Here is a 21,851-nt window from a genome sequence, read left to right on the forward strand (position 1 = left end):
AACAGCCTACGGTCCAATAAACAAGGATCTCGTAGAGGTGAAGCCAGAAAGAGGAGCCAGGTTTAGTTATTTCCCTTTGCCCTCAGTTTTAAGTATCATGGTTTTGTGCTATAGAATAAATGACAGTGAATGCTCGAGAGCATGCTCTCTAATAAAGATAGGATTTTAATTCCATAAAAAAATGCTCTTTAGTCTGAGACAAGACCATGTCATTCAAAGTGTGGTCCTGAGACCAGTCTCAAGACCAAGGCAGTTCTCGAGCACTACAGCTGCTTCAACAAACAATGCTTTGAAAAAGTTATAGCTTCACATGAGGTCCAAAGTCATAGTGAAGCATAAATGTTTTAATCAAAGTGAATTAAGGATCAGAATTTGTGCATTTTTAAAAATCACATTAATTACATATTCCATGTATAATACAGCCTTGACATCAAATATATTTTAACTAATACACAGTCCTTTTGGTTATATGGTGTGTATGTCTATTTGGACCCAAACCCCACTCATGAAAAAACACCTGTACTACAGATTCCAGGATATTATTTTGAAGCTGTACCTGGAAGCATTTTCTTTGTGCATGACTCATCCACTCTGATCTCCATCGAAGTCGCCGTCACGTTCATAACCCAACGCAGTGACAACGTAGGATCTAGCAAGGGCCTCTGTCACCATGTGAGATATCAGTGTGTAATCTGTGGGAGGTACATGTACATCATCCTCGTTACCATCAGCCTGCTCAGCAGGAAATGACACGGGCCCAGCAGGAAGAGGCAGTGATTAGAGCAGGGAGAGGTTATAGAGATGGCATTACAGCATTTCATAGGGAGCAGCACATACATGCTTGTTTTTCTCAGGATCAGTACATATTCATCCATCTATCTATCTATCTATCTATCTATCTATCTATCTATCTATCTATCTCTCCAGTTTTTCTCTGATGCTCACATTTTTCTAAATAATTCTCCCATCTCTGTACTGCTGCAGAATATTTACACTGGAAATCAAATTCTGTTGTTGTTTGTGGTGCAGGCATGAATAAAAACATGAGGCTGATTTTCCAAGGCAGAATAATGTGCCATTGGCGCCTTTTCCTCTGGAGTTCCATTGCCCTAAAATGAGGCCGGTCAGACGGGGAGTGATGGTGGTCCACGATGGTATTATACGATCTCTACCTACCCGCACGCTTCCGTCACCCCTCTGCCGCGCTCCCTCTCTCATTCGCCGTGTCCCTCATGCCTCATTTTCACCTCACCTCGGTGTCCACATACTAAAAACCAGCCATTTTGGATCCACATCACTGTCATTTCATTATGATGGGGAGCATGCAGGCATGCAGGCACATGTGCAAAGATCACAAATATGTATGGAGTAATGCACACATGGTCACATGTTGACATTGCTCTCAATGGTAAAAATCCCCTGAAAGAATCCAACACCGTCAATCAGTTTGAGACAGACATGTGGAAATACACTGAAAGGCATTGAGCAGTGTGACAATTTAAAGCTTTTTTTAACACAACAAACGCATGTGTGATGTATGGTACTAAAATAAAAGTCAAATAAGGTTTAATTGCAGTTCATGTTTTAACTTTTAAACCTTTTGTAAGGACAGATATGATCACTAGATTAATGTCTTTTTTGGTTACTGTGTCACAAAAATCTTTGAGTTTTAATATCCATTTAGTTTTTTTTTCTTTTGTGTTTATAGTGCCATAACTGTGTTTGAAACCCAAGTGACATTACTGCAGCACAGATATTCTGAAAGCTCAGGTTGTCCTGAATAAAAGAGGATGTTTAGAGCTTGACTGTTCACCAAAGGGTTGTTTTTACAAGATTTTTAGGACAAAGAGTCCTGAAGAGACTAAATGCTTGATCTGATATTGGTTTTGGATTATTATTTCTCATATTACATCTTATGGAAAGGGGGAAGAGAGCACATATACCCCCTTTAAAGCACAGAGGGAGGACACGAAGGACAGAGGGGATCGCTTGATCTGATCCTCTGTCCTGATTTAACTCAGTTTACAAGTGTGAAAACAATGCTGCAACTATAAATCACTTCTGCTTTTTTAGACTTAGAGCATTCTGCAAAAGGATGAATGATGCACAAGCAGAAGCACACGGTGGGCAAGGTCTTGGTCGACCTATGAACTTTTAAACACCTGGCGGTAATACTGCAGTAGAATTTTGGGAAAGTTTAACAGTAGAGGTGTGAAGAGACACTTAACTCACGAGATGAGACAAGATTTTACATTATTTTTTAAACTTTGATATCAGAATAAATGACTAGCATTTTCTCTTTGTTCAGTGTATAAAGCACATCATGGCGTAGTATATTCTACAGGCTTTACTGCTGCAGAATCCAATGGGCTTCTATGTATTCACTGAGTTTTGCCATGCAACCAACACCTGGTATGTGTGACTCCATGAGATAAACGCAGGAAGGTTGAGGCAGTGAGGAGAAAGGAGCAAAGTTGAGGAAGTAATGCAGATCATCGCTTTGCAAGCCATCTCTGTGCGAAAGTCTGCATGGATTTATACACTAATTAAACATACTGTTGTCCTCCTCTTTATCCCACCCATAAGGTGGATAAAGGGGAGAGCTTTCTCTGCACCATGGAGATCAGCAAAACAATAATCATTTGTAAAGTAAATCTGTGATAACCATATTTCATATTTTAGCTGAATAATAATCACTCTCATTAAAGAAACAAAAGCAACACATTTTTGTAATTTATGCTGTAGTACAATATAACATTTCTCAAAATGTTTACCCCTTTTCTGAAAACAGAATTACCTTTTTTTTTTTTTTTGCCAATGTTTACAATGTGGATGGGCATATTGGCTAAACCATTTGAAAAGTAATATTAAACTCCATAGTTTAGCACAAACGTCACAGTGCCAGAAATAAATCAGAAGGAACTGAAATTACTTTAAAGGTAAAAAATAATGAAACGCTTGCAAAAAGAAAAATTGGCAAAAATTGGATTGGCAAAAAATAAATGGTTACAGAGTGGCAAAAAAAGGTGAAATGGACAAACATGGGATAAAAGCTGGAAAAAAGGGGCCAAATGGGCCAGAAATGGTGAAAAGCAGTTAAAAAGTAGCAAAAATTGTTTAAGTTAGGACAAATATGGAAAAATGGGCAATAACAGTGATGAAAATGGGTTAAAAAGAGGTATAAATTTGTCGTCTTAATTTTCTTAGTCTCCAGACGTGGTCAACTCACAACAAGGTGGGGTAACAGCACCACAACAAAAAAAATCTTGTGAGTGTTTAGTCTTACGAGATCTCATCACATCCCGATTTAACAGTAATAAGAAATGGATACTCCCCAGTCCTAGGTAGCTAGCATACACAATAGTCTGTGTATCGAAATAGGATAAAGATAAAGTATCCTAGTTTTACTCTAGTATAACTGAAGCAGACAAAGTAACATTCTTCATTTTTACATACATGTAATGTTTACATAAAAGCCTCTGTTGATTCTTATAACTCTGGCAGCAAAGATTAACCACTGAGACAATCCCAGTCCTGATTCAAACATTTCCCAATAATGGGCCAAGTAAGAAGTCTGGAGCTGTCCTACCCAAGCTTTGTTGAGTAAACTTCAGACTTCTGTGGCCTGTGTCAGTGTTTCTTCCTTGAACCAAGGCAAAAACAGCCCCAGTGGTCTAAGGAAACTCAAGTTATAATTTTATAACGAAGCGTCATTACTTTGTGATGCTTTCTGTACCGTACATTACACCCAAATGATACGTGAATCTTTGAGACCTTGTGTTTCTGCATCTTTAAATGTCAGCATAGCAGAGGGGGTAAATGGTAAACTGTGACTCCACATATCTATGTCTGTAGTGGTCTAATTGTGCTGCTACTCCTCATAAAGGAAATCCATATGTTGGCAGTATAAATATACCCCAGACTGCTGGCACCATAGCTGCGATAAATACATCATTTAAGTTGTCTTACTATCCAAATTATGTGCTGCATGCTCTCTTTGCATTCTGTATCATTGGTCCTTCTGTCCTTGAAACGTGTCAGAATGTCTTTTTATTAGTGTGTAAGCCATCAATACGTCTTACTGAACATTCAACATTCCTCCATTCCTACGCCTGCGCCATTATAGTGTTTCTAATTCTTATTCTGTCTTTGAATAGGCAGTACATCTGAAGCAGACTGTTCATTTATCCAGGCTGAAGGCTGCTATTGAATGTAACAACGGGCCCACGCAAAGTAATGTTCAACGCAGGAACTTGATCCTTGGATGATGGCTGTGTTAAGATGGCAGATAGGAGAAAGAAAATCCTCCCCAGCGGTGTCTTCATCTTTGATATGCAGGCCTTCCACACATGTGGCTCCCTCTATGAGTATTTCACACGTTTGTTTATATATATTTATACACACTTTTTTATTACAGGGAATTATGTCTCGAGAATGTCAAGGTTAATTTCCTGGTGAGGAAAGTGAGTGAGGCCTGCACCGAACAGAGGAATGTGGAGGATTCAAACGTGTGTTTGTGCATGAGTCACTTTGTGGGTGCACGTCCGTGTTAAACAACCACACAGAGGAAAAGGACAGTAGCCAATGGAGGAAGGATAGAAATACTTTTATTTTTCACATTTTTTGTGCTGTAGCATGCAGGTTTTCTGACTGAGGAGGGAGAGAGAGCAGGAAAGAAAGGAGAGAAAAAGATCATAAGAAGAAAAGAAACTGAGGCAGGAGTGTACACAGTAAATATTTTAATCCATTTCTGCTCAGGCTGCAAGAGAGAGAGGCAGGGGAAAAAGAGAAAGAGGGAAGGGGAAGACATATTTAATAGAGATGCCTTAATTGATTGGGAACCATCATGATCAGCTGATTTGCATAAAAGATATGTAATTATATGATCTGATTTTAATGCTTGTATCACTCCTCCCCTAATAGGATCATGAGGAGGAAAGAGGGGGATGCTTTCAGGGGCCTGTCCATGTGGGGGACATGTATTTATGATCTGGATTTGCCCAGTGAGCAGCTTTGACTGTCTGCTGCAGGTCAGTCATCCTCTACTCCAAATGGACATGGTAAGACCTCTCAAACTCTGTAGTGTGTCTTAGAAATATTAATCCAATATTAAATTGTGTATGAGACCAGTAAGTCAAAGCTATCTATTCAACTGAATAAGGCAGCTTATGCTGTGTCTGAAGAAGTGTGTTTTCACACTATTCATACCCAATGTATCAAATGGAGACCAGTGCTGCCCATGCCAAGCCTCCTTCCTACTAGAGCTCAACAGCATGGGAAGGAAAAATCCCATTTATTTTCTCCATTGTAGGTTTGATTATTAGCCATGTTAGCAGAAATAAGTTAGACTTACCATGAGCTACTTGAACGAAACAATGGTGTATGCTACCATAGTAGAAGTTTCATTTGCCGTTTTAGCCCTGAAACAAGTGTTTAATATTTGTGAGAATTCAAGTAGGTATTTAGCTTGGTTTATATTTTAACTGTATTGTAAAATGACATTTATGTGGGATTTAAATGGTGAATTTTACTTCTGGAACTAAAGTTGCTGAAAAAATGGGCAGGCACTGCTGTGCTCTATACTTCTTCTAGTTTTTCACTAAAGACTCAGTTTGTCTAAAATTCTTTTCTATTTAGGTTTTATTCTAGTTTATACTTACTGCAAAAGGGCAAGTTGTTGTAGATTTTTTTTATTTGTATGCTTAATTTTGATTCACTTTATTCTTAGATAACCAACTGCATGTACATATTTTTGTTGTGTTTTTTCTACATATTTTTGATGCTTCTTTATGGTGTATTTATTTTTGTACTTCATACCTGTTGATAAGTTGCTGCTGTAACACTGCAAATTCCCAGATTTGGATCAAGCTATCGATTGATCTGTCGATCAGTCAACCAATGTATCGATCAAGGTATCCAACCATGTTACCATAAAGCATCCATCCATGCAGGCATTCATGCAACGATACATGTGTACATCCATCCTTGCATCATTTATTCATGTACCTATTGATCAATGCTTCCATCCATCCATGCTACCATCCATCTCTTCATCCATCCATCCATCCATGTTTAAAACCATCATTTATACACGTAACTATTTATCAAAGTGTCTCAATCAATGTATCCATCCACCCAACCATCCATCCATCATTTATCAATGTACCTATCGATCAATGTATCTATCATCCATCCATGCATACTTCATCCATGATTTATCCATGCAACTATCGATCAGTGTATCCATCCATCCATTCCTCCATCTAACTAAATGGAAACTCATAATGTGCATTCTTGGGTTGTTTCAGCCCGAACCTTTAAAAGCATTTTTAACAGCTTTTCTCCCTCCTCATGAGAAATTAACGTTGGGTTTCTGTTTATTAAATATTCTGGTCTCTACTTGTCATATTGTGTTATTTTTTTAATTAAGAGGACTTTATATTTTTTAGATTTAAAGCAGTAGCATCAATGAAATCATGACATAGCAACATTTTTTATCACACCAAATAATAAAAAGTTAAGAAACGTCAGAGTGCAGAAACCATCACAAAGGGGCTTGTATGAAAACATTCCTAAGTCAAAAACCTTCAACTATAACTAAAATGTGACTGTACCTTGACGTGCACAAACAAACATTAAAGTAAAAGTTGCTGTTTCATTCTGCACCCCTTCCTTCCACCTAATTTAGCCTCTTTCTTCCTGTTTGCTGTGACGTTTTTCCCTCCGCTACAAAGCCGACGTCATGTTCAGAGCTTTTCTACATAAACTGTTTCATGTCACTGCTTTTTCCCCTAAAACACACTCGTCTATTCCGTGTGTTTCTGCTCTTATATTTGGGTTTGAGAGAGGATAGGTAACATTAAAGAGCTATCACTTCCTCTCCCTGTCATTCCTTTCCTTCATACACCATTTGATCTGAAGCAGGATATGACTTTTAGATGCGGACACGCACACAAACACACACAAGCAATAGCTGCATGCAAACAGAGCGGGGCATGAGTGACACTTTAACAGTTTGAGGGAATACACGCACGCTCAAACATGTGCAAAAACACACCTTTATCTCACAGGGCTTTCTTTTCTCTCTGTGTATTTCCTCCTCGCCAAACATCAAACGGCGAATAGCATCTCACATCACACAGACAAACAACAATATTACAAACCTGGCTGCTCCACCATGCCATTTCAGAATGCCCCACCCTTGACAACTTGTGGAATGGATTCAAACAAAAAAGACATGAAAACACAACAAATACCACCTACAGCCAATAAAATATGCATGGCAGAGGACGCGTACCTTTAAACTGACTACTGTCAGAATTAATAACATGCACAAAACACACAAAAACACAACAACACTGACGGCTTCCACAGGTGCTCCATATTTTATTCCATCCATGTTCTATTTTTGTTCCAACGTGTTACACGATTTTGTGCTCTTGAGTTTAGTGTAATGTCAAAATGCATTCAAAGTAGGGCTGTCCCAGTCAAAGGATTTACAGTTTAGGATCCATATTCTCATTTTTAATATATAGAGATTAAAACATAATGAAACTAAGAGGAGACTTTAACATCATTTTTCTGCTAGGACTCAATCCTTTTTCTCACTTATTAAGCCTCCATTATAGTGGCATTATAACCACATGGAAAGCTAACAGCTTTAAATCAACAGGAAACAAGAGTGGCAGGGTAATAAAACTTTGATTTATTGATCTGTAAGTCACACAGAAACAACAAAATGATCAAATATCAAATAAAGTTTTGTCTCATTACCAACAGGTTTGCTACACAAATACCATGATAGTCATTAAGTCTTTTGACAGTTATAACTTACAGTTTAACAAAAAAGGTCAAATATATAACTATCATTTCTACTCCTTCAACCAACATTAACAATTTTAATCTCAAAAGATGTAGATAGTAATGCTTCATTGGCTAAACACAGATTTTAATACAGTTAACATAACTGTGCAAAAGACCCTAAGAAAATAGAGCCATGCATCTTTTTCTTACCTAAACACCTGTGTAGACAGTATTTAATTTTAGTTAATATGTCCATTGATAAAAAATATCCAGCCAGATCTACATTAAAAACTCTTTTTGCATATTTTCTTTTATGTAGATTAGCCAGATTATTATTGTTTAAAACTACTCTTTTTGTTTTTGTTCAAGAACAAAAAAAAAACAAAAACAAAAGAACATTAACTAACATTCTTAGAGCAGACTGAACAAAACTAGTCTTTGTTTAAATTACTTAACTTATTAGTCTAAATACATGTCATTTAAGTAAATCCAACTCATTAAAACCAACTTATTTTTAGTGTGTAGTTAAACAAAACTGGATTCTCATAGTTTGTGGATCCTTAAAAGCAGAGGAATTAAATTAGAAACATATTTTACTATACTGAGAAAGTATGCATCCACGTGCACACATCCTTGATTTCCCCCTCATAACTGAGGATAATAAATAAGACTGAAGTTTTTAAAAATCACAGACAGTTGAGCTGATCGTTTTGAAGTTCTCTCTTCACTCATGGTGCAAAAGTGCTGAACATCAAAAACAACGATTATCTCTCAAAAACACGAGCAAAAGAATCTGAGTAGTGGTCTGTGTACAACAGGTCACATCTGTGTTCAGCTCAACACAGCTAAACACTCTGCCCAAGGGCATCATGGGAAAATTCTGCCTACATATTCCCAGCGATTGTATCCACCATCACTTCCATGTCCTCAGTCAACAGTTCAGCTCCTGTTGTCTGAAGTTATGTATCACTAATTTTAAAATACCCACAATGCACCACAGGGAACTTTGATTAATAATGTAGTGTTTTGTAGTTTTGAACAAAACAGAAGTGAGTAAAGATAATAAGATCAGGTTTAGATATATGGATGAACTTGTGTGTATAAGGTGTATTTATGTGAAGTTAAAAATGAGTATTTTTATTGTTGATGTCAAAGATCAAATTAGGTAAAATTTTTCAGATTTATTTTTCTCCATGTGTGGATTTAAGGTTGTTAACAGAGCAGAAAAAGCCCCCTGAGATCTTTGCCCCCCCCCCCTTTGTGGGTCCTGGACCCAGGTCTGAGTTAAGGGATTCTGTCACATTGATACGGAATAAACTTGCAGCGACGTGCAGCACAACTGCAATGCAAAATAGAATTAAAGTCACATCAACATTTAAAATAATGCAAAATGAAAAACACCAAAGCACTAAAAAATCAAATAAAAATAACTGCAGGGAGACTTCAGCCGTTGAATCTCTTGGTTTTATGTACTGGTTTATAACTATGGTGCAAAGAAGGTTCAAATCTGCATTTAAACTTTGAATAAGGTGATATTTACTCAAAGATAAGTCTTGATTTATGTGGGGAAAAAAACAGACAGGGATGTCAGATCAGATATTTAACAGCTCTATGTCACCGGAATGGAATGATACTGGTTTCATAGGCAGCTGTGAAACTATTGAGGCTTGAATTATCTAATATGTGGTTATTTTAGTCTAATTAAAATCACATTTCCACTCCTTATTGATATAATAAACCTCTACATAATATCAGTGAGTAAATTACAACAACTATGGAACAATAAGAATGATTTTGAACCAGAGCAGACGATAACGGACACAGCTGAGCTCTCCAAAAATTCAAGAACAAAATGTCCCAGAAGTCAAATGTAATACTGTTGGATTTTAACAGCGTGTCCGTCAGAAAAACCTTGATATGTTAGATCCCAATAACTCATCCTTTCTTTTACGCCTGCCTTTGTTCGCTCGCTTTCTGATCTGTAATTGAAAAAGCATTCCATTTTTATTTTTCAGCGCTATCCAAAGGCTAAATCCAAAAACACCAGCCAAGAGGTTAGCCTGGTCACCTGGCACCCACAGGCGCTCTCTCTCTCTCTCACATACACACACCTGGCTGCTGTGCTTCAATAAACTGTAAATTCCTCCTCTGCGCCCACCGTACCCAAGCTAACCCTTTAAAAGTCACCCGCCTCCACCTTGTAATGCATGAACACACTCACACATACATAGTAACCCACAGTCACACACAACAGACGAGCCCAAACACACAAAAACAATGTGGCTTAGTGCATGGTATCAAATTTAGTGGCCACGGGGATCTGGCTGGGGTCGTAAATCTATATCTAACATGTGAGAAAATCTCAACATGAATATCTGCAGATACACTCGGAGAGAGAGAGAGAGAGAGCAGAGTCTTATAGACAGAACGAGGGCCATGGGTAAAAAAATGCATCCGTAGGAGACAGGAGGTTGAGCGAGGTATAGAAAACAAACAAATGCAAGACGGTAAAAAAAAGAAGAAGTGAGTGGGAGAATGGGCGACAAAGCACGGCGGAGGAGAGGAGGAATAAGTAAGAGAGATAAAGATAAACCGGCAGAGGGAGAAAGAGAAAGATAGACGGAGCCACAGAGCCACAGACGGAGGGAGAATATGACAGTGAAAGATATTTGGGCGGAGAGAAGGAGGGCTGAGAGACAGACAGACAGAGATACATGACCCCGCTCTCTCTAACAATGGCTCTTCATGTGGTGCCCAGCTTAGCAGGCGAGCCGCTGGAATCAGGAATGTGGAATGTGGGATTTCAGGCTTGGAAGTGATAGCTACTGTCTGTGTGTAATATTTAGGGCCGACACGGGGAGCCTCTGGCACGCCATGAAACACATGGACGCCAAGGCTTCTTCTGCCACAAATCTGTTTGTGTCTGTACTCGTACACAGATGCAAACAAACATCAGTAAACAGCTACGTATATGTCGGCAAGATCCAAAAATTTAACCTCCAAGAAAAACCGGGACATTTGTTTATTCTTCCCTTTTTAAAATAATTTTAACATCATCATAACGTGGCGCACAGACCCACAAATTAATAAAAGACATGATAAAAACCACAAACAGGAAAAGACACTCAAACAAAGCAAAATATACAGTAATCACAACCAGCATAGACTGCAGAGTAAAATCCTCCATGTTCTTACTCAGTTACATTTACTATCATTAACCACTCTTCTTCCAGGATTACTGCTAATGGAGGCCTTTCCCTTAAAAACACCTCAGATGGACGCACATTTTCCCTATCACACTGTGATATAAGGGCTCTTCCTCCAACCATTTCCATGATATTTTTTCAGGAAAAATATCTCTAAGAATGTTGCAGGCCTCCTTCACCCTTTCTCTGATTGTTCTTAAATTTGGTCTTAAAGTTCTCAGAGAAACCGATGTGAGATTCATAACATGTTCTTAAACTGCTGAATTGTCTCTCCTGTGCAGACGCTAGTAATCTGGAAGCATGTGCACATTCCTTACAATAAGCACAGAGAAACGCCCCTTTTATGCCCATATAAGGCCATGAGACAACAGGGCAGTGTGCAAACACAGAAGATGCACAGAAGTGAGAGGAGAGAAGCGACATATCAATAAGGTCCAAATAAAACAATCAGAATACTTTTGAATCTTTGATCATTCTAAAGTGGATTCTGCTCCAAATGACACCAAAAGAAAAAGATTTAATTCTATTTCAATTTTAAAAATTTGCAGCAGCTCAAAGTGTCCTTCAGCTTTTTTGTGTTGTCTTGCACATTTTTTACAATGTCAATAAATCTTATTATTCAATAACTTTTCACAGAAATGTCTTCATTTAACAGTCCTTTATTCAAAAGTAGCACTAGAACAACTTCAAAATATTCCTGAAGTAACACAAATGAAATATTTCTAAATGACTTCTACAACATATTACATTTCAATAAAATACCAAAAGTTACCGTGAAAACTGTGCAGAATTTATGACTAAATGCCTTACACAAAAATCCATAAAGTTCTGATCTCATCAAGATCAGGCCCATTAAATTCGCTGGTTTATTTTAGCTGTTGATATCGACAGGAGAAAATTTTTGGCTTGAACCGGCCCCTCGAAGCGAGCCTTAATCAATCAGAAGTGTATGAAATTTATACCTTTATTTTCAAGAAAATCTGCCTGAAACCTTTTTATTTTTAAATCAACAAGGCCATAATCTCATAAATGCTTACAGGTAAGAAACTGCAGATTCATTAAGAAAATGTGCAGGAATAATGCCGATAAACACATATTTTATTTTAGATACTTTAAAAACTTCTCTACTCTGACATTTGATGGTTCTGTTTAATTCTACTCCACTAAATCTCATTAGTTAGTGCTTTACTGTTTAACAACTAGACCAGACATTTTATAAAATACAAAATATAAGAAATTAAAGATTGAAATATGCTTATTAGCTAACAATTCATTTTGATTGTGATATAAGTATAATAGCAAATGAATCACATGTATATTTTTTTTATTATACTATTTAAAATAAGAAAAGTATCAATGAAAGTAATGTTACAGGCCTACATGTATTTAACTGGGATAAAGTCTGAATTTATTGTAATGGAGTAAATTCATGTGATAGTGAGAGGATTTAACCATCCCTTTATTCTTCAGATCACAGCAGAGCTGCAGATTTAATCTCGAACTGTTTTATTTTCTTTGTAAAAGGGACTCAAGGACTAATGATGTTCATTAGCCTTTATTATGGCACTCTACAGATCTTCCACATGCACCATCATACTGTCTTTGCAGACTGCAGTCTTGACACCTTCTGTGCATCTTGATTGCCAGTTTTTTTTTGTTTTGTTTTGTTTTTTTTTTTTTGTTAATTTGCAATTATTCACATATCCAATCATTTAATTTCCCACCTAACTTTTCTCAGACACTTTAGTTTCACTTTCTAAGCTGGAGCAGAGCAGAGGGAGGGGCTTAAACAGACCTTCAAGAGATGTGATTGGGCCAGTAAAATGTCATTATAGCAAACAACCAATGGGCTGCTGACCTTGCACTATGGGCTGGTGCTTAGAACAAAAAAGATAAATCCCACACAAAGTACATCGGCAAACTGGGAAAATGTCCGGTATGCCACATTGTCTGTTCACTCCTGGACATTTATTACCTTTAATTAAACTTCATTTTTAAATTTCTATTATAACAGTTAATATTTAGTGTTTTAGGAGTTTGATGTCTAATATTTCAGATGATGGTGCATGAACAATGTAATACTCAGCATCTCTCCACATACAACACGTTAATAGTAATTATTTTCTACATTTCTACTTAGATGCTATCCCTCGATTGGTAATTCTTCAATAACAATAAAGTTTCATCTGATTCTATTGAGAAATATTACCCTCCAAAATACGGTAGTTTTTATGTGTTTTATCACAGTAGTAGAAGCGTTTATATAAAAGGCTTGCTGAAGCCTTGTTAAATCCTAATATTCTGTAACTCCGCTCATCCTAAAGCTCAGAAATGACCCAGCCTTTGTTAACTCCAAAAGCAAAGCAGCTTTTTTTTACATTTTAAATCAAAAATCTGCTTTGCATGAAGCAAAACCCCCTCACTCATTACAAAGTTAGTTAATATTTCAGTTTTCCTTATTCATTTATCAGAAAGGCCACATTTAATCACAGGACACCACTTGTTTATAATATCACACATCATTAAGGGTGTTTTCTTTACTAAATTAAACATTAGTTACTATTTTCAAGGCTATTTTTTGCAAAAAAGTACTTGTATACCCTGAGGATGTTGCAGAAATGGGCAGAAATCACCTCTAAATACAATTAATTAAAGGTAACAGAGAAGTTTTTATTAATACAATGATGAACACTCATCTCCTCTGATTTTTAATTATCTCTGTACAGATAAAATGAGGTGAGAATAAAAGAAGGTCACAGATACAAACTCACAAAGACCTTTAAGACTGGGCTGGGTCATATTAGACCCTGAGAACACAGAAGAGTGGGGTAAATGTGGATCAAATGAACATGATAGACATGTGTGCATGTGTCAAAGCTGATGAAAAGTTGACTAAACTTTGTGGAGGTGAGTTTAGTCTTCCTGAGCTCCCTGCATAAATAAAACAGAGCAAACACACACACTGCATATCTTTGTCTCTCTCACACTCACAGTCAGGGCTGCTAACACAGGAGACAGTTGTTGCTGGCTGCCCCAATGCCTGTCATGGCTGTTAGGCCAAATCCTATGAATTATGGCTCTTCCAGATGTAAGAGATTTCTAAGCTGCCTCCAACGGCCTGCGGTCTGTGGCGAGAGAGAGAGAGAGAAATAGAGAAAGAGGGAGAGAGAGAGACATTGGGGTTTATGCAGTGTCATCCAGAAATCCATTTCCCTTTTCTGAATCTCTCATCTTTATTATCTTTCTGTACTCTATCAGTCACTACGTTCACTTACCTTCGGACAAATTTATTTCACTTATCACACATTCAGATTTCTCAAATCTGTGAGAAAGACTGAGCACCTGGCACACTCGTATGTTTTAGAAAGAGGGCTGGAAATTGGATATTTTTCAGGCGAATATATCTCCCCGGCTGAATGGCTGCATTTGTGTGAAATAAGACGACATATTCCCATTTTGATTCATTACCTGTCTGTGATTTTAAAAGTTCCTAACAAAAACCTGGAGGATATTAGACGTGTGAGAATAACAAAATATTAACTGTAGCTGTAGTAACACATCTGTTAACAATGGCGGTCATTTCTGTTAGAGAAGAATCCTGATCAGTCAGGAAACATGGACTGTTTTTGTTTAAAGAAGTGGCTGGAACAGGACTAGTGATGGTCTGGGTTCGTTACTTATGACCTACATGGATCAGGGACCCTCATCAAAGATTATACAAACAAGAGGCACAGCATTTAGTCCATGAGTTATTTTATTAGAGTTTGAAATAAGCCGACATCATGAATAAGGATCTGGATCTTAAAGGAAGAGACAGGATCAACACACCACTGTTCTTCAGAAGTTTGTTCTTCACATTTATTTAAAAGATTCTGATATTCACTGGCGTCTTCCTCTCTGAGATTTATTCTAGCCTAAGACAAAATCTATGAGAGATGCTGACAAACATTTGACTCTAAGATTATTATTTTTTACTTACCAGCTCTCAAATATGCTAAATAAAAAATGTGCAATAATGTGATTCTAAATATTTTACTGCATTTTATTGATATCATTAACTAACATGCACAATTACATGACCTAAATATGGTCAACTCCAATTCAACTATGCAATGTTTGATCAGCACCGTAAAATGTTAAATTATTAATATGAAATCACCACACTGGTGGGAATTTAGTTTTTTATGAAACAGTTATTTAAAACAATACAAACCGATGTGCCCTCATTTATAATTTTAGATTAATGTATGTTAACATCAAACCAGATTCTTTATGAACTAGCTCTTGCTAGAAGGGGTCCTCGGACCCTAAAAAATACGGGAGGAATTTGGCTGAAAACAATCTACAATTGGGTGACCTGGAATGTGGGGCAGAAAATTATGTACTAACTCTTTTTTGGGTTTTCCTTAGTTTGTGGTGTGTTGTGTTTAATTTCATCCCCCTTATCCTAACCTTTATGGTTCGGGTGCCTAACACTAACCCTATTTGGGTTTTCCTTAGATTTTGGTGTGTTATTTTTAATTTTATCCCCTTAGCCTAACCCTTAGGTTTCCGTGCCTACCCCTCTTTTGATCCCCTAAGTATCTGGTGTGTTAATTTTAATTTGTCCTCGTCTGTATATTTTAGAAGTTTATTCATAGAATTCTGCTGTTGTGAAAGACAGCCACTTACATCAGTTAGTACGTCAATCTGGTTCTGGCTTTGGTAATGTACGTCACTTTCTGCCCCACAGTGGAGGTTGCCTCATTTGTAGAGGTCTGCAGCCAGATCCTCTTGAAAAATCCCCCAAATTCATCATCTCTGATGCCAGCTTTGTGCATGTTTTTTCAAATGACAGTGCCCTCTGAAAGACTAATACCATCTGACTGAAGTGTTTTAGCGTATATTTAATACCCACTTCTGGTGCTAAAAATAGCCTGAAAACCTTTTTTTGGTTTCATTGGAGCAGCAGGATGTATCTGAGTATTCCTGGTTCATGGAGTCCAGTGTGGGTTATTTTTTATGGTGCATTTTCATTTGGACATTACTGACATCTCCTTACTTCTATTCACCATCCTGTGTACCTTCTATGTTTGCACACTGCCCTGCAGTCTTATAACCTTATATGGTCATAAGTGGGTGTGTCTATGCTAATTAGGAAAAACGTGCATCAGCTCAAGCTTACGAGAACATGGCAGTTATCGGATTAGGAACACAGGAGAGAACAATTTAAGAAGAGATCATGAATGTGACGGAGAAACTTTAGGAACAAATTTAAGAAAAATACTCAACAAGATATCGTTACTGAGGCCCAATGAGATTTCCTTAACAAGCATCATATTATACAATCTCATCTCTAGTGTATAAATGTCCTTATGTTGTTTTTTTGGTTTAGATTTTGCTAGATAAATGAAGAATCAAGTGACGACATCACTGCAGAACATACGGAGTGTCTTTAGTGAACAGCTACTTGGCTAACAATGCCAGGGACTGAGTGGTTTAAAAACAGGCTAAGGGAGAATAAAGAGTGGAAGAAAGAGAGCAGGTTTAAAGACTGGGAATCAGGTCAGGTAGGAGATGGATCACAGACACTGTGAGGATTTTTAAGTGTGAAAGATTTGCACATAATGATCTAATTAATATACCAGTGCTGAAGAGCACATTGGACATCACTACACTTAAATTACTGTTTTTGGTAGTTTTTTAAAGTTATTCATCGAGCTGCCTCTCATAATACATTGTGGTCTATATCAGCGATTCTCAACTGGAGGGTTGGGACCCAAAATGGGTTGTGTTCGTGGGTCACGAATGTGTACCAGGAAAACATAAAGCGGCAAAAAGTCTGTATGGAAGCCCTAATGGACATGGACAGAGTAAATTCACACATGCATTTTTCAGATTTTCCTATGACGACAATTCAATTTCAGTATTTGTCTCAAGATTTCTACATATTAATCTCCTTTTCTTTGGATAACAAAGCTTGTTTTTTTCCAGGACAATGAGGAAAATCCTACATAAATTACCAAATTTCCATGCTTTCCTTGAAAAAATGGAGTGAAATAATATATATGCATGCTTTTCCTTCTGCCTCTTTGTTCTATATTTTTTTATTTTAAAAATTTGCATTGCAGTTTCTCCTGAGGAGGCCATGGTGGGTCTAATTGACACGTTAGCAAAAAGCACGACATACATCATGTCACTTTAATCCCTTTTTTCTGTAGTTTAAGTTTTCAAAGTCATAGTTCACCTCGGAGACTTTTCGGTGCATTAAAAACCGCGACATGGAACATCTTGAGTTTTGTCTGCAGGGAAATTTTGGGAAAGAAAAATGCAAAAACTACAAATGAAGGTATATTGTTGATGGCTGCTTATGCAATGCAAAAACAGCCCTTATATAATTTGATCAAGCAGCCTCTATCTTACACATTATGGTCCATACAGTTTAGCATTTATTTATCTAATTCTCTCCCTAATCTCTGTCCATGCTGTTTCTAATGTTGCCATGCTCCTCTGTGGTGTTTGTATTTGTAGTGTTAATAAAATATAACGATGCTTCTGCTGCATTTGTGGTTGCATTTGATGATTAAATATACAGAAATATTTATCAGACATCAAACATTTCTGTAAAACTAGCAGTTTCTGCAGGATTATCGACAAATTGATCATTTTGTCCCGCCAGTGCATTAGCTTAAATTTTCCCGTACGCATGTCAACACTTAAAATTCACCCCCCATACTTCTGGTAGTTGGTTTGGGTCTGCTCTCACTCTTTCTCTCATTAGTACTTCGTAACCAGACAGTTTATTTGAAATTATGAAAGCATTACACTCTCTGATGTAGCAGTTTAAAAATCAATAGCTGAAACCCTACCCGCCTCACTTAAGCCCTCTCCTATGGCAAAGGGGATGTCTCTTTCTCCCTCTCTCTTAAATGGTAATTTCATTTGCAGTCACTAAGACCTCGCCGATAATTACCAATGCCCTGAGAGAGAAAGGCGAGTGAAAGGGAGAGGGGAGAGAGATGGGTAAGAGGAGAGATGGATTAAGAAAGGAGAGTGAATGCCAGTCATTAGAAAAGCTTTCCTCTCTCCCTCCTTTGATCAGAGTTAAGAACACGTTGCCTTCGCTCTATCACTCTCTGACACCAACCTCTGAAAAGAAAAGATGGAGCGCCGACGGGAGGAGGGGAAGAAAAAGGTGAGCGAGGAACAGACCGAGAAAAAAAAAAAAAAAAAAGATCCCTGAAGTCTTAAATAGCAGGCCTTAATTTTGACATTGAACCCTCTCTGTTCTTGGGTTACACCGGGGCCGTCCATTTTCAGAGAGCTCCACCATCTATTTCTCCCCCCGTCTTCATCTTTCAAATGAACTAATCAGAAAGAGGAATATGAAGTGTCCTGCAGGATCCATTTCTCTGCAAGCATATGGCAATGATTGATGGGGGACAACTTTGACTTTCCCAGGTCATCCTCCTTGTGCACATCTGGGAGCACGCAATAATTCTCTTAATTTTAGACCCCGGCTCTTCCTCTGCTCCTTCTTCTGTCCTTTCTCTTCAGTTTCAACTCGGTAAAAAAACCCTCCTCTCTCTCTCTCTCAAGGCTAACACAACCAGTCATTTTGGCTGAATTTAAGGTACTGTAGTGGTTGCCAGATGTTTATAAGGACTGTCGGGGCAATCCCCTTGTTTTTTATGGCTCCCATGATTTTTCTTTTTTCCTTAAAAAAGCCTCAAGAACCACTTATGTCATATAGCTGGGGTAACTGGATTTACCATATGTGTAATGTTAGTTTATATTTCATCATGACAAATACTGTAAAAGAGCCACAAGGAATATGAGTTACCTGTGTTTATTGCTTTTGGATGTATTTCAAGCTTTGAAAGCTTCTTTTAGGAAAATATCCACATTTATACACATCCAGGTCAGACCAAGGAGACGGGGGGCTTGTGTTTGGTTTCACTTCTGTTTGTCTGCAAATCAGGATGAATTTCTGCATCTCTGCTTATTCCTCACACCCCCCGACAAAATCTCAGCAGATGGATGTTCAGTATGAAGGTTTCGGCTGATAGAAGACGTGTATTTCCTCACCACCTTTCTAAATGTTTCTTAGTGCTGGGCTCACGGTGGATTAATATTAGGGATGCATGATAATCGATTTCTGACATTTCCAAACTTACTGTAGAGATGGTGATACCGATGAATACATGGTTCTGCTTAAAACTCAACAAAATGATGTTTCACCTTCTGGTTAAACCCAGTGGTGCATCGGTAAATTCCTCTACATGTACGGCAGATAAACCTTCTGTTAATACTTGAAAATATTTTCTATCTCTCCTCACCAAGAACAACTTTATGACCTGGTATTCTGGCATTGAGGAAATCATGTCAATTGTAGTCTGCCTATCTGATTCATTAGTTAATGTTCAGGCTTTGTTAGTATCACAGTTAAGACCTGTTTTTTTTTTCAGTGTTTATTATTATGAACTGGTGCAAAGAAAGATTGATGGTTTAAACATAAAGCAGTGGTTCTTGGGTCCATCTGCAACATGTCATTAAAAACCTGTAAATGGTTGACCATGTTTAAACCATTGAACTGTGAGGACACATGGATACTGATACCAGTATCACAGGACCCCTGAAAACCCAGAGGATGGAATGCATTGGTAGGATCTGTAGCATCAGTGTTAGCATCCTGGCTAACAGTTTCTTCATTTTGGAGCTAAAAAGTGTCAAACTTTAACTGGGTTCTAATACTGAAATTATATATTTGTGCTGCTTTTAAACCGATTTCACTGTGGCTTCCAGCCATTTTACCACTTCTTTTTGCCACTTTTAACCAGTTTTTTGGGTTTTTTTCTACTATATTCAAGACTTTTTGAACCTTTGTACAACATTTAATCATTTTTTGCCCCTTTTTGCCTTTATTTGGCCAGTTGCCACTTCTCTTTGACACTTTTAACCTTTGTTTTTTTTAACCACATATTGCCCATTTTTACCACATATCTACCACTTCAACCCATTTGTTACCACTTCTTTTTGCCACTCTTAACCCATTTTTAGTGCCTTTTACATATATTTAACACTTTTTGGGACATTTTGCCAGATTTAATGTATTTTTGCCTCTTTTTGCCTTTTTTTCTGGTCCTTCATTACCATTTCCCTTTTTAACTTTTAACCCATTTTTTTCATTTTTGTTTTTTAACCATATTTTGCATCTTTTCACTCATATTTGCTGCTTTTCGTCCAATTTTTACTCATTTTTTCCACTTTAGACCCATTATGCCATTGTTTGGGGCAAAAAGTCTGTTTCTGCCTTATTTTGCCACTCTTTTTTGCCCCTTTTCACTCCTTTTTGTTGCTTTTTACCTCATTCTTACCACTATTAGCCCATTTTCAGCCTAATTTTCACCTCTAATTTTTGCCATCTTGATGTGTGTGCACACTATGGCTTCGCTATGAAGTTGACATTAATTTCCTAATCATTTAGTTCAGTGTGTCGTTCCACACTGTTATAATTACCGATAAAAAGGTCATTCTGTTTTAAGGGGTTAACATTTTAAAAGTGCTAAATTGTACCAAAGCATAAATAAATTAAAAAGGATTGTTTTGTTGCTTTGATAAAGTGGTTAATATTCTGCTTAAATATAAAATAAATATAGTTACCACAGGTTAATTTAACAACAAACTATCATTTTTCTGACCTCCATGGACCCCCAGTTTGGCTGGGCCCTAGAGAGCCTACGGCCTAGCCAGTATCAGGTATCAATGCCTTTACTAAGCCTAAGTACTCACACTCATGAAACATTGCAGATACTGTACTCTATTGCGTTACAGCATGATCTCCTCTTATTATGTGACAGTGTAGTCAAAGATGGAGCCTGCAGTTTGGTGAATGATCTATGGAGGGATGAAGAACATCTGATGAAAATAACTCAAATTTTCAAAATAATTATAAGAACATTTCTGATATTATTACGTTCTTGTGTTTTTCATTTGTATTGGTGAGTACCTAAATGTAGGTGCTTGTACTTGGCCTGGATCCCTAATGAAGTCTCATACGGAGGTGGAATGGGTCATAATACCCAGTTAAGAACCACCAACATAAATCACACCGTGTTGCTGTTTGTGCCTCACAAATAAAATTCATCTTAAGTTAAACTAAATCTGACTGATCAGTCAGAGCCATCCTGAATTCTTAAAGCTCAAACTTTTCAGAGTATTTTTGGGAGAATGAAAAAAAGGAGAGGGAGAGGAGCGTCTCAAAGCACCCCGACAGCGACTGGGCCTTGTTAGCTGTGCATTGAAATCATCTTTGACTCCGGGTTTACAATAACAGAGAGGAACTTCGACCGCTAAATGCTTTCGGGAAACCCACCCCGTCCTCCTTCTGCCATGTGATGATCCCACCTCTGAAATATTCAGCACCATTAACATTCCGATGGGTATCATCCCCTTTCAGACACAATTCGCTCTGCTCTTCAGACCTGTGGGCCGAGGCAGGGAGAGGCCCGGAGCAGATGCTATCTGCTCTCATTCCTCATAATATCCATGCTCTTCAAAAACACACACTTTTATGTGTTAGATTTGGTGCAGGGGAAACAACACACCTACTGGAAAAATCACCTGACAAAGAAACATCTGCTTTAAATTGTTGGAATGAAGGTGCAGGATTACAAAGCTGAATTCTATTGCGTTTGCTTTAATTGAGCTTTTATTTCATCTTGTTGCAGCTTTCTTTAATCCTGCTGCTCAGATAGTGTTGTGTTATCTGTAAATACTCCAGCATTAAAGACTTCCATCAGTGTTATTGGCCAATAAAAGCTGTTTGATCTTAATTGCTAACGATGTGACTATGCAGCTAAA

This window comes from Cheilinus undulatus, linkage group 19 (genome assembly GCF_018320785.1).
Source record: "Cheilinus undulatus linkage group 19, ASM1832078v1, whole genome shotgun sequence".
Taxonomy (NCBI): Eukaryota; Metazoa; Chordata; class Actinopteri; order Labriformes; family Labridae; genus Cheilinus; species Cheilinus undulatus.